General features: G+C 46.9%; 1 long non-coding RNA gene across 1 annotated transcript in view; it reads left to right on the top strand.

Moving 5' to 3' along the window:
* The window catches only part of LOC138581424 (uncharacterized), a 106,321-nt gene extending 92,707 nt beyond the window's left edge, over nucleotides 1–13,614 (top strand). Inside the window, exons 2-3 of the long non-coding RNA XR_011304548.1 lie at nucleotides 12,674–12,838; nucleotides 13,049–13,614. This is a non-coding gene — a long non-coding RNA (uncharacterized lncRNA). The remainder of the gene's footprint in view (nucleotides 1–12,673; nucleotides 12,839–13,048) is intronic.
* The last annotated feature ends 443 nt before the right edge of the window (nucleotides 13,615–14,057 follow it).

Genomic DNA, 14,057 nt, shown 5'->3' with positions numbered 1-14,057 from the left:
AAGAAGCAAACTACTTTGCCATCATGGAGAGGTCCCCACAGGAAGTAAACAAAGTCCTTTTTTAGTGTCTATGGACAAGCTAGGTTTGTAACTGGAACTCAGACCCCTAGAGTTGAAAGAGCATATGGCACGAGACGCAGTCAGCATTGGAAAAACCCAATGTTGACAGAATACACGCACTGACTAAACTTATTTAATTTTATGCCACTCAATTGCGTCATTAAGCCTGTGAAGATCACTACAGGTTTGGAAAATAAGCTGTTGTTCTTTTTGTAGAAGTTTTGAATTTTGAATAGCTACAGTATCAGCTCTAACCACCAGCAATACTGTCCAAGTAAAGCTATCAAAGTCGTGGGCTTTATCAACAAAGTGTTTTACCATGGGTGCCTGGAGGGTTTTATTCTTAATGCAACTTTTATGTTCATTAATTCAAATTTTGATTTTCTGATTGGTCTTTCCGATATAGTGGAGACCACAAGGGCATGTGATCATGTATACTACAAGGTCAGTATTGCAATTAGAAAAAGATTTCTGAGTCCAGATTATATCGCAGGCTATGTTGACTTCATGGTATTTGGATGTAGCTTTACAAGCCACACATTGTCCACAAGGATAACGACCTGTGATGGGAGGAAGGCCCCATTGACTAGTAATACTGGTCTTCGGCACAGAAGGGTTGGGAAATCTGCTTTGGCTAACTAGATTTCCTATAGAGGTAGATTTAGTATAGGCAAAGAGGGGTATACCAGGGTAAAACTTAGTAGTTTTAAGCACTTTCCATTGTTTAGAGATAATCCTGCGAATTGCTAAACTGTGGTTGCTAAACGTGTTCACACACACTATTCGATCACCCAAATTATTTTTGGGTTTTGCCTCCAGTAGAGCTGATCTGTTGTTGTTGAAGGCACGTTTAGCCGCTTTTTTAATAAGTCTCTTAGGGTAACCTCTATTCGAGAGTTTACCTTTAATCTGTTGAGCTTCTTGTTCATAAGGACTCTCTGCTGGAACTATTACGTTTTAACCTGAGAAATTGCCCAAAGGGCAAGTTATCTCTCAGGTGTTTAATGTGGTGTGACTGGTAGTGCAAGAGAGAATTCTTCTCAGTCTCTTTATGGAAAGGCCGAACTCTAATTTTGCCATTGTCATGGTATAGGGTCAAGTCAAGAAAGTTAATTGCCTCTTGTTCGATGGTTAAAGTAAATTGAAGATGTCTATTGAGACTATTAAGCCAGTTTAAAAAGGCAACAGCAGTTTCATGTGTACCTTCCCATATCACGAGTACATCGTCAATATAGCGTGACCAGGCTTTGATGTTATTACTAAAAGGGTTAACTGCAAAAATAAATTGTTTCTCAAAAAATTCAACATAGAGGTTTGCCAAACTGGGGGCCATAGTGGCCCCCATGGCGGACCCCTCTATTTGTTGATAAAAAACGCCAGCAAACTCAAAAATGTTTTTTGTAAGAGCCAAAGAGATGCACCACATTATGAAAGACATGGGGAGTGGATCAGCATCAAGTCGAGTCAGGAGAAGTTCTTCAATTTTCTCCAGAGTATCCTGTTGTGGAATATTAGTGTATAAAGACACTATATCGAGGGTCAATATAAGTTGAGTTTCTTGGTTGAATTCCATATCTTCAAACTTGTTGATAACGTCTTTAGTGTCTTTTAGATAAGATTTCATCAGCAATACATACCCTTTAAGGTAGCGATCAGCAAAGATGTAGAGAGGTTCAAGAATGGAATTAATACTCGCAACAATAGGCCTACCCGGTGGGTTCACAAGAGTTTTATGAATCTTAGGGAGGCAATAGAAACAAGGAATACTAGGACTCTTATTAATCAAAAAAGCACTCTCTTGAGGGCTGATCTATCCTCTTGCTTTAGCTTTCGAGACTTTCAGTTCAATGAGAGAGGCTAATTCTGAAGTCGGGTCCCCACTGAGTTTTTTATAGTAGGCCTCATTCAAAAGTTGTTGATTACATTCATTGACGTAGTCGATCTGATTCAGGACCACTATACCCCCTCCCTTGTCAGCTTTCTTGATCATAATGGACTCATTAGTGGCCAGGTTATTCAAGGCCAAGGATTCCTGTTTGGAGAGATTGTGGAATGCTCTCGTATTAGTATGTTCGAGTTTGGCAACTTCCGCCAAGACTTGCTTTTCAAACACCAAAGATTCAGGGGAAAAGGAGTGAGCAGGGGGGTAGAAGAGCGAAGGAGGGCAGAGGCCAGTATGGTTAACCATCCTATTAGAGGCAACTTCATTAGATGGATTAGCAAAGAACTCCTTAACATGGATTTTGCGCATTAACTTGTGGAAATGGGTACTGAACTCAAACTAATTATGCATCTTGGTGATAACAAAGCCCAGGCCTTTCTCTAGGACAGACCGTTCATTATCTGTAAAAACATAATTCGACAAATTGACTAAAAGAGATTCCCGCTCCGTGTTTGTTTGTAATTGTTGTTCCAGGTTCCTCTGGAGGGGCCCTGGTGTAAAAAAGGTATCTGGGAATTGTTCCGATTTCCTCACGTGGTTCTGAAATTGGCATTGCCTCTCCCTCTTTTTGGTGGTCCATTAGAACTTCCTACAGTGGGATCATCTGGATCATTTGTGCTAGTATCGTTACTGCTACTATAAGATGTAGCGCGGAAACGGACTCTTCTTGATTGATTATTCTGACCACTATGTTGGGGAGCCGCGGTTTGGTACCCTTCTTTAGTGTATGGAAAGGATCTCTCATGAGAAAATCTTGCTAGATCTTTTTTGAGTCTAGAAATTCGGTCTAGAGTATTAATTTCCTTAAAATCTTTCATCTCTTTCTCAATCTCTTCTTATCTTTTTTGTATGTATCAAGGGAGGTATGTCTTTTAATGTCTTCTTCGATTTTTTTGAGGTCGATTTCTATTTTAGCAGCAGTCTCTCTGGCAGTGTCAATGATAAGGATTAACCAGTCCCTTCCGCACCGATTTGATATATAGCTCCATTGAGTTTAAATTTAGGGTTGTCTAAAAAAAGCTTTGGCTCATTGGGGACTATCAGTCCTTGTGGTAAAGATTTATTCTTTAAGTACTCGAGCATGATGGCTTCATGTAATTCGGTGCGGATGAGTCTTTTTTTTAATTGCACTACTTCATCCCACTCAGTACTTTTATCATTATTTTCACCCAAAGTGCTGGTATTGATAATTGAAATAGCGTTCATGAGGGCAGTGGCATAGTCATCACTATACGAAAGAGTTCTATCATCTGCCGATTTGAAGAACAAAAGAGAAGAAAAAAGTAGACAGTAGAAGGGGACAACAAATGTACTCCAATGGGGAGAAGCTAGACTAATAGACAGTGGCCCTCATTACGACCCTGGCGGAAAGTGACTGACCGGACCGCCACAGCGTAAATAGCGTTTCCGCCATTGCACGAAGGAGCAAAGTGCGGCCCATTCCGACCCATCGGGCACGAGCACCACGGCATGGCGGAAGTGCAAAGTCCGCGATGGCGGAAATGACCCCAAAACGGCCCACACCGCCGCCGTACGGCGCCCTAGGTGCAATACCGCCACCCATCACAGCGGACACCGCAGTGTGCGCCTACCGGAAAGTACGGTGACCGGAAATATACGGAAACGGAAGTTAAAACATGTGCCCGGAACGGGAAACATCCCGCCGTACACCTATAAAACCACTAAAACCACACAACCACTAAAAACACTACCCTGAGACACACCCCAACCCGTCATCCACCCTAGCAAAACCAAGAAAAATGGGAAAAGTAGCGAAGAAAGCGTGCGACCGCAAGCGACAGGTCCACTTCTCCCGTGAGGAACTCACCGTGCTAACAGAGACCCTCCAGGAGAATGCTGCCGTCGTCTTCTGCACGCAAATGACCAGGACAGCACTTGCAAACAAGAAGGCCATATGGGCTCTGGTGGCACAGCGGGTAAGTGCGGTGGGGACCGCACCCCGCACCCCACAGCAATGCCGAAAGCGATGGGACGACCTGCGGATACGCGTCCGCAGCATACTCTCTGCCAACCGCAATATTGCCACAGCCACCGGGGGAGGTCCTGAATCACCCATCAAGTTGACCCCCTGGGAAGAAATCTGTGCCTCCACCATCGGAATGGAGAGCATAGAGGGAGTCGGAGGGATGGAGAAAGGAGTGCAGACATCCGAAGATTCAGGTAGGTGGGCCAAATAAAACAATGCCAAATCCACAAAGTCCATCCATGTGAAGTACCATGTGTCCACATAGTGCAACAGAAACACATGTCCAGGAGAACGTCCACACACATCGGCCTGATAGCGCACGTTAAAACCCACAATAAATACATAAATAATTAAAAACCCCTAAAACACGCACTACACGTGCAGCAGGCACACCCTAACTGCAGGCTGCCAAACAACTGCAACCTCACTCCACACACAAATGAAAGCACCTCCAAGGCCCCGACCCAAATCACCCTCAGGTACCACCCCAATGCATGTGATACAATGCCATTCCAATTCCCACAGACCCATCAATAACCCTCGCCCTCCTTTACTCCACCACAGGGTCCGATCCAAACAACGAGCTTCAGGACACCCCTACCAGCACACCTGCAAAGAGGGCCAAGACCAACGGCCAAAGACCCTCCACCTCAGCTGCACGCATCAAGACACGGCAGCAGCACAAATCAGGTGGCAGCACAGAGGAGGGAACATCAACAGGCACCCCAGCAGCCAGCATGCCCACACCACCACCACCACCACAGGTCCCCCCAACGGATGCCACAGAAGGCACTGCCTCTGGTGGCAGCAGCACCATAGGTGACACCCCATTGATGGCAGCATGCTCCGACACAGAAGACGGGGATGTCGAAGTCAGATCCATCCATGACCTGTCCCAATCCCCCTGTCTGTCCCATCCCGTACAACATGAGGATACCACGCAGGGGCACCCACAAGACGACGACTGGCCATCCCCCACAAGCCCTGTGGCAAGGCAACATGAGGACAACAGCCCCTCTGTGACACCCCCGCAAATGGCCATGGCCCAGCAGAGGCAACAGTCCCTCGACCAGTTAATCGTGCAACAGCAGCAACTGGCCACGCTCCTCAAGGACCATGCCGATGAATGTGGGGGCACTAAGGCAGACATAGAAACATCAACTGAGACACTTAGGGCAGAAATGGAGAGAGGTACAGAGACACTAAGGGCACAAATGGATAGTAGCACCGAGAGCCTGGGAGTCCAAATGGAGAGAAGCACCGAGAGCCTGAGGGGGGAACTGCATGCGACGTCCAAGGACGTATGTGCCGAACTTGCCGCAGTGCGCAGTGTGCTCACTGAGCTCTCGCAAACCCTTAGGGACATGCATGGACGTGAGCAGGCAGAGACATCATCCGTTGCAAGTTCCGTCCAGGGCAGCCCCCAACGTAGATCTGGGAGGAACCTGCGCTCCACAGGCAGGGGTGCCCCTGATACCCGCAGAGGGGGCTTGCAATAGCGACTGCCCACTGACAATGAGCATCTTTGGACACTGGTGTTCGGGGGGGAGGTAGGAGGGTGGAGGGGGTGTGTTGGGCTCACTTGGGTGGCGGGTCGATAGGGTGTACAACATGATATCACATATGCCATAAACAGTGCACGATCAACCAATGAGATGTGTGGACATTGATCTTTGTGTACTAGGCCATCATAGGGGTACAGTCCATATTGTGCATGTCCCAGACACACACAGTGCCACGAGTCCCGTGTCCATGTATCAGCCACCAGGCGTGAGTGCTAGAAGCATACATCAATGAGATGCTGACGAATGTCACGGCCCTCCGGTGCCTCGCAGACTCCTTGAGGTGCTGCCACATCCCCACCCTCATCATGACCATCATCAGGTGCTTGCAGTTCTGCGTCAGGGGGCATGGGCACATTTCTACGTACGCACATGTTGTGGAGCATGACACATGCCATCACCATCTTTGCAACCTTCTCATGGCGGTACAGGAGTGCCCCGCCAGACCTGCTGAGGCAGCGGAAACGACCCTTCAGTAGGCCGAATGCCTGTTCAATGACTACACGGGTACGTGAGTGGGCATGGTTGTAGTCCTCCTCATGCTGGTCCCGTGGGTTCCGGACTGGTGTGAGGAGCCATCTCTTCAGTGGATATCCAGCATCACCTGTATGTGGACGATAAACGTATGATGTGGAATGCCATTGCTACGTACGCACACCCCCCCCCCTTCCTGCCAGGTCATTGCCGAATCACATACCCCACATTATCATGCATGTAATGAGACTCACCGAGTAGCCAGGATCTGTTCCCTGCGTGTCGCTCCATGTAGCGTGGTATTGTAGAGTTCCTCAAGACCATAGAATCATGGGTTGATCCAGGGAATCGGGCACAACAATGTGTAATGATCCTGTTGGAGTCACACACCATTTGTACATTCAGAGAATGAAATTGTTTTCGGTTGCGGTACTGGGCCTCCATGGCATGTGGGACGACCAATTCCACATGGGTGCAGTCGATGGCACCAATGCAACCCGGTATGCCGGCAAGTGCATGGAATCCCACTTTTGTGTTGGTAATTTCCTGCTCCGAGCGTGGTAGGGAGATGTAGTCGTCTGCGTGCTGCAGGAGGGCATCGAGCACTTGCAATAGTGTCCGTGAGAACAGTGGCTGAGAAATGCCATGCAACTGTCCGACTGTGTGCTGGTAGGTGCCTGTGGCCAGGAAGTGGAGTACAGACACCACCTTCAGTAGGGGTGGGATGGCGGTTGGGCTATCTATCATGCTGACAAGGTCAGCCTGTGTCATGTCCACAATGGCGGCTATGGTGTCCCGGTCCAGACGGTAGAGGGTGTGGATCTGCTCATCAGTGAGGTTGAACGGATGTGCTCGGAGGCGTGGGATTGCGGGCTGCCTGCGTGGTGGTAGTGGCTGTGCTGGCGGCCCTTGCTGGCCCTGCCTTGCCCTCCTCCTCCTCCTGCGTCTCCTCCGTGCGGCCGGTTGTAGTTGGTGTTCGTCTTCTTCTTGGAGTTGGAGTACTTGCAGTGCTATCATGTCCCCCAGGGCCAACATCGCGAGTCCTGCCGGTAGCATTTCGGTGTGGTTGTGGGAGGAGACTGGCTGTGCAATTTATGTGTTTTCAGGCTGTATGGCCTCCACCTGTGGTGATTCATTCCACCTGTGCAAACTGCTCTCCCCTTTGGCCGAGCACGTCCCGCGCACAACGCTGCAATTCGGGGAATGGCATCTTGCTATTGCAATCATGTATTTGTACCCGATGGCCGTGTAACATTGGTTGATATGTTCATTCTGCTGTGGTCCCATTGTTTCACATACTATCTGTGCAGTCGCGAACAGACTTGTGAAGGGTCAGTGGAACGTAGTACTCGAGTAACGGTGGGCCCTCATGCATCACTGTACCGAGTTGCAACGACGGGCGGGGCGTCCCATTTGTGGGTGAAGGCAGTTGCCATTTTCACACACAGCCGCACTCGATGGATTAATTAGTGATTTCAAACGGCCACAGATGCCTCTTCGACTTGATGTTGCAAATGAGGAATTCGAAGGGCGGCGCTTTCGGTTTTCAGCTAGCGGCAAGGAAATGCCCACAGGTCTGACTGCAAATATAACGTACTATTGTTCAATGTCCTTGGGACAGGGGCCATGGCGAGGATGCAATGATTGATATGAATGGTTTGGGATGCGCAATGGCGACGTGGGCGATGAGGCCGGACGTTCCCAAATACATGTTACTTCACTACACTGGAATTACGGGCTGGGGCACTGTGGATTTTGCAGGCTGCATAACGCACAGACTCAATGGATATTTCTAATGTTATGTGAGTAAATATTCAGGCGTTTTAATCCCGGGATGAGGGAATGATGAATGGATGCATGGGCAGGTGATTTGATACAGAGTTTGCCATGTACAGGGCTTCTTGGGATCTATCCGCCTCCCCTACGCTATGTGATGCAGGGCTGCCATAGTGGGACCATCGTCTATCTGGCCTTGTTGAGCCCTCCCTGTCTCGACGCGCCCTCAGACACGTGTGTCCATGCACGTTACCAATCCCATCTGATGGATTCTGTTTTGACAGACGCATGCACAGGTACACTCGTTTGTGATGGTGTTTACACCTCGATATAGATAGTTATGAGTCGCAAGTGGTTTTTGGGTGGTGATGGACCTTTGGAGTGGGCTAGCATGCATATGGCTGTGGATTTAGTGTGATCATTGAAGTGAGTTGTTGGAATGTAGTTCTGATGGCCATTCTGTTCTTTTTCTTTTCTTTTGGTTGACAGGTATCTCCTCCCCTTTTGCCACTGCCATCTGTATGCCACTCCTGCAGATGGGTTTTACTCCCGACACCTGCTGCTTCGTGTTAATCAGTGGAGCAGCATTACGATCTTATGGGACGATCGCCAATGGGCCACATGCCCTTACGCAGTACTGGTGGCTCGGAGCAACATTTCGGCCTTTCAGCTGGACTAGTGCCTCCCCATTGGGACGGCCCTGCGGTTCTGTGCGCTTCCATGTTGCCTTTTCGTACGTGAATGTGGCTCTGTGTACCATGATGGAACAGGGCGTCACACAAGTAGTGGCTGGTCATTTCTTGCGGATGCAGCCCACAATGGTGAAATGTGTTTTGGAGTTCATGGCCTGATGGCTGTATGGGCTTGGTGATTTTGATGTGCATTAAGTTTCTATTCTGATTTGGCCCGTGTAGCGTTCTTCTTTGCAAGTGATGTGGCATATGCCTATTTGGGGAGCGATGTATTGTGAGGAGATCTGCATTGGGTTCCAGCTTCGGAGTTTAGTTGCGTGGTACTGTACTGGGCGCGTTTGCCTACGAAGCCCGTGAGGTCAGGGATGGGGGCTGCCAATATGACTGTTTGAATGTTGTCATGCTCAGGGGCGGGGGATTGGGTTTTGTGTAACAGATGCCGGTCAGCCAGGTGGACTGGTGGAATGATGTGATTTTCGGAATATTGCTGGTCACAGGTGCCTGTGTTTGCGTGCGTTTCTTGGTGGGGGACTGTGGTCATGTCCATTGGGATGGCTTCTGTATTCGTGCCATCTGTGCCCTGCAGCTCCCATTGGCCCCTGTTGTGTTTCTTTTGTTCGTTGGCATGCATGGGTGACTTGTACATTTCAATGGTTGCATTGTGACTTCATTGCACCTACGGGGAGTTGTACTTTGTGGGCAGGGAGCGGTGTACAGGCACTCAGTGGGGCCGTTTACGGTTGATTCGCGATGCCGTACTTCTCACCATGGCGGAATGGTACATTCCGCCATGCTTGATGGCGTTAGGTACATGTCCGCTAGGGTCGGAATTGGCGTACCCTTGCGCCATGGTGGTGTTTACGGTTTGGCATGGCGCGCGCGCGCGTGCTTGGTGCAGTTAGCGTTGGCGTTCACTACGGTGTCGCTAATGGCTTCGTACTTTGCGGTGACGGGTCATAGTCGCACCGAGCGCTATTCGATGGCGGTATTGCATTTCCGCCATCGTTTTCCGAATTCCGCCAGGGTCGTAATGAGGGCCAGTGTAATTAAAGCTGGAAACACAAACTCAACTGACAGAACAGCTTTAGGTTTCTAAACCCTTATTACGTTTCCTGTGACACAGCTGCCACTGTAAACAACATATATAGGAAGGAAACCCTTCGAAACAATTACTCCCTAGGGTAGTAAAAAGACCTCTACCTTCAAGAAGGGATTATAGAGACAAAATACAAAAGCACAAGGTAGAGAAAAAGTAATCAGCAGCAAGCTAAATATTATCACAAAATACACATGTTATTAGTAAAAAAAAATCATAAAAAACATACACATGTTAAAACCAAGTAAATAATAAAGTGCAAGTGACACCAAGCTAAATGCTCACAATTAAATTGTAACAATTCATCTCTAGTCGTTCAATGGACTAGGTACACAGCTCCTATTAACACATTAATGTAGTATATACAGGAGAGGAGAAATATCGGTCAATGACGACCCAAATACATAGACCAGTAGATCTAATCACTGGTAGTATGCCTCGACATGTTTCAGTTCATGTAATTTCTTGAGGACTTTCTTCAGGAAGGAGTATTTTGATCCGTCACTTTCTTTTTAGCATTCACTGCAGCACTTCATTATTCTAAAGTGCTTAACCCAAAAAAGGTGCTGCTGAAAAACATTTAAAAACACCCTGTAAATCTACATGTTTTATACAGAGAAGACAGAATAAATCTGAATGGGCTTGGTAGTTAGAGAAACAAATACATCTTATACCTAGCCTTTAGGGTAGAAGTAGGATAGGAGAAAAGCTCGACAATGTTCCGTCTTCAAGCACAAAATGCACCCTTTGTAGATTCAAATTCTGTGGAGATACATACACATCATATCAAAACCTACTCTTTAGTGCCCACATCAGCTAACTGCCAGAAATGAGTCTGTGTTCACATCTAGACTACATATATGTCAATTTACAAATAGTATTAGGATTAGATTAGAAAAGGGAAAAGCAAATCACACAAGTATCCCCCAGAATGGGGTTAAAAAGATTAAAAAGATTCTCAAAGGATTGTGACTGTAAACACTAAATGACGACACTCAATGACTTTCATGGTTGATTGAACCATCAAACTATGGAAATTAAATTCACTATGAACTGCAGCTCGGAAAGCATTAACTTCCTTGACCTCAGAATAGAAGCTAATGAAGATAGACTTTCCTGTAATCTATTCAGAAAGGAAACAGATAGCAACACCCTACTGCATTACAGTAGTAATCATCACAGCAATTTACGGAACAACTTGCCATATGGACAATTTTTAAGGGTACGACATAACTGTACGGAAACTGGACAGTTCAAAGAACATGCAGCCGAATTGGAACAGAGACTGAGGGCAAAGTGATACCCTAAGAAATTGATAAGGAACACCAACAAAAGAGCATTGTATACCCCACGTGATGCCCTACTTACTCCTAAAAACAGGACCGTCGACAAAACACCACCAAAGTACAACAGATTATCAAAATGTTTTGACCACTAATACAGCTGAGTCTGCCAAATGAAGCACCACCCAGAATGGCACTCAAACGTGTCAGAAATCTAAAAGAGCATTTAACCCATGCCCGTTTGAAGAAAACCACTCAGACAACACTTTGGAACCTGAGGGACCTCTCCGGCCGCTACCCAGGTGGCCAGTGTGTAGCATGCAAAAAGGTCAAAACATTTAAGATTGGGGACAAGGATTGGGTACTCAAACATTTTTCGAACTGCAAGACCAACAATGCAATCTACCTCATTGAGTGTCCCTGCGGCCTAAGGTACGTGGGACAGACCCAAAGACCAGTCAATAAAAGGATAAGCGAACACCGCTTGCGCATCCGCTGCAAGACACATAATGCCCCAATGGTCACCCATTTCCTTGAATTTCGCCACAGTCCCGATGACTTCACTTGGTGGGTGATCAATAAGCTGGAGAGCAATACTAACATCAGAAATGCTCTCAAACACAAGGAAGCATGGTGGATTTTCAAGCTCCAGACACTAACCCATGGCCTTAATGAGGCTAAGGTCACGTGGGAGCAAGGGGGCTCTTGAAGACACAAGTGATATCTGTGTAACCCTGTGTATTACTTGCGCTGAAACTCTGACCTGATCAGTGCACCTTTACACATACACCAGACCCCCCTCGATTGGCCAACCGACCGGCATGTTGATGGAGGTAGATACCGACATGTGTGCAGTAGACTGTAGTACTGGACTGTTCAGTGTAACCCTACATTTACATCAGACCACCCCCGAATGGTCAACTGTACGGCATCATGATTGAGAAAGATGCCATCTTCTGTCCAGTAGGTCCTACCCACACTAGCATGTAATCCCTAGGACCCACGTGGTTCACGATGTCCTACCCACCATTAGAGCCACTGTGCTACACAGAATGAGCCGCACTTAGCTCTATGTTACTAAGCAGTTTTGCACTCGATCTGCTTAATTTGGCTCATCCCTGGGGACTCCGTACTCATCCTGGCCCTTGGGTCCCTACATACAGCCCCCATGGTCCTCACACGGTCTCCCTACTCACAGACTCCTTCTTGCATGTGCTAGGGACCCATCTTGCAGCCTTTGTATCTGATTCTGCACCTCTAAGGCCCCATATGCGGTGGCCTTAACTTCCAACAACGTTGCCATGACAACTTGGAGCTACCTTTTACCCCGCGCATTCGCGGGCCTATATGACACTAGCCCCGTGCGCATGCGCATTGCACCATTCGCTGGTACAGCTCCCTCGTGGCTGCAGGGGAGCCCCGCGGTCCAGACGCAACGTAGACCCTCGGCTTGATTTATCTCCAGGTAAGCACTCGAGCGTCCGAGAGGCTCCTTCTATTAGCCCTCTTCTTCGCTTGTCCTGCTGCCACTTCAGTACCCCACCCACGTTGATTCCGGCATACTTGGGTGTACATGACGTGCCACCAGAGAGCACTATCCTGTAGTACTCCAGCACGCCTGCACTTCTTCACCCCATTGGGATTCAACCTATTACGACATCTCACAAAGTTACAGTTACCTTTGTTCTCAATTAAACATTATGTGATGTACTTCTCCTTGCTACTTTTTCTTGCTCTTTTTCTCAAGCCCTTCACATAAATATCCTGCTTCTATAGCGCTGTTTTAACATTTGTATTCTAGATTCTCACCCTTTGAGATGACCCGCCTCATCACTTACTGGATCAAATTTCCTTGAAGCTGTTCCCACAATGCGGCAGCCGTATTTACCCAGCAATTTATGCCTGGACCTAGTGAATACAGGATTCCACCCCTTCACAGCGAAGATCAGCGTTTCCCACCCTACAGGTTGGCCTCTTCGCAGCTCCACAATGTTTTTAACATATCTGACTTTAGCTGACATTGTTAGTGTTACTTTAGAAGTATCTTTTACCTAGATTGCATGCTAGGCAGCAATGCTTTCTCATTTTAGCTCTTTTTTGCTTTCTATAGGTATTGCGACCCCATTTAGATCTCACCTACCTTTCCCGCTTCTTTCTCTTTTCTTTCATTTTACAGAGATCTCCATACCGGAGGCCCAGACAAAGGCGTTCTAACTTCCAGCCGAAAACACCCAAAGGCCAAGCTCTCCATGTGCCGCACTGACCTTACCAACTAGATAGGGGGCCCCTCCCCCTGGCGTAGACCAATGGTTTTGGTCCTCTGTTTGTGAAATTTAATTGACACCCTGATTTGACCCTTTCGTACCTTTAAGTATAGCTGGGCTACTTTTGCACCTTGCCCTACTTGTGGACTGACAAATCGTGTTTTTCTCCACTATCCATTTCCCCTGTTTTCTGTGTACTGTTAATACACATCTTTGGGAGAATCTAATTTGGTCCTGCCCTGACTAAATTCAATTTAGCCTGTTACATTTAACTTGTTAGACACCCAGCTTTAAGCAGGGTTACCAGTCAGCCTTTGCTGCAACCTGGGGACCAAACAATTGGCCAGTACATTCTTTCTATTTGTGTTGTACAAATATTGAACAACTCGTTCACATAAATACAAAAACTTTTACTTTCCCATTGTGCACAAATGTTTCTTGCACACCCAGTTGATACTAACTCACTTACTGTGTGATATTGAACAGCGTATTATGTCTTATTTCTCTGTTTACAAACTAGCCAGTTATGGTTCATGATCTTTTGGTTAAAAAAATTAAAAAAGAACAACATGAACAATGAATAAATCGAATTGAATAATGACTGAGAATGAGGGATTTGTTCCTTTTTCTGCCATATTTGATGACCTGATTATGCATGTAAATGTTATTTGGCTTACTATTTGAAGCACCACTTTGAAATAATCATATTAGAATCATGCAGACACTCCGACATTAGGATAGTGTTAAGAATTACATCTGTGGTTGGAGCCCTTTCTGTTCTCCGTCAATTTCCCACAAGCCTATTTTGCTCCACAGCTTTTGATGTTGATGTTGAACACTGTGAAACACTGTGTAGATGTCCAAAGACACATTTTATCATCTTGATTTTCTTTGCGCCATATATTGTTCTCCAAGGGCATT

This window comes from Ambystoma mexicanum, chromosome 1p, assembly GCF_040938575.1.
Source record: "Ambystoma mexicanum isolate Mex_15411 chromosome 1p, UKY_AmexF1_1, whole genome shotgun sequence".
NCBI classification, from domain to species: domain Eukaryota; kingdom Metazoa; phylum Chordata; class Amphibia; order Caudata; family Ambystomatidae; genus Ambystoma; species Ambystoma mexicanum.
Note: the sequence above shows the minus strand (reverse complement) of the source record. Positions and strands in the feature narration are given on the sequence as shown.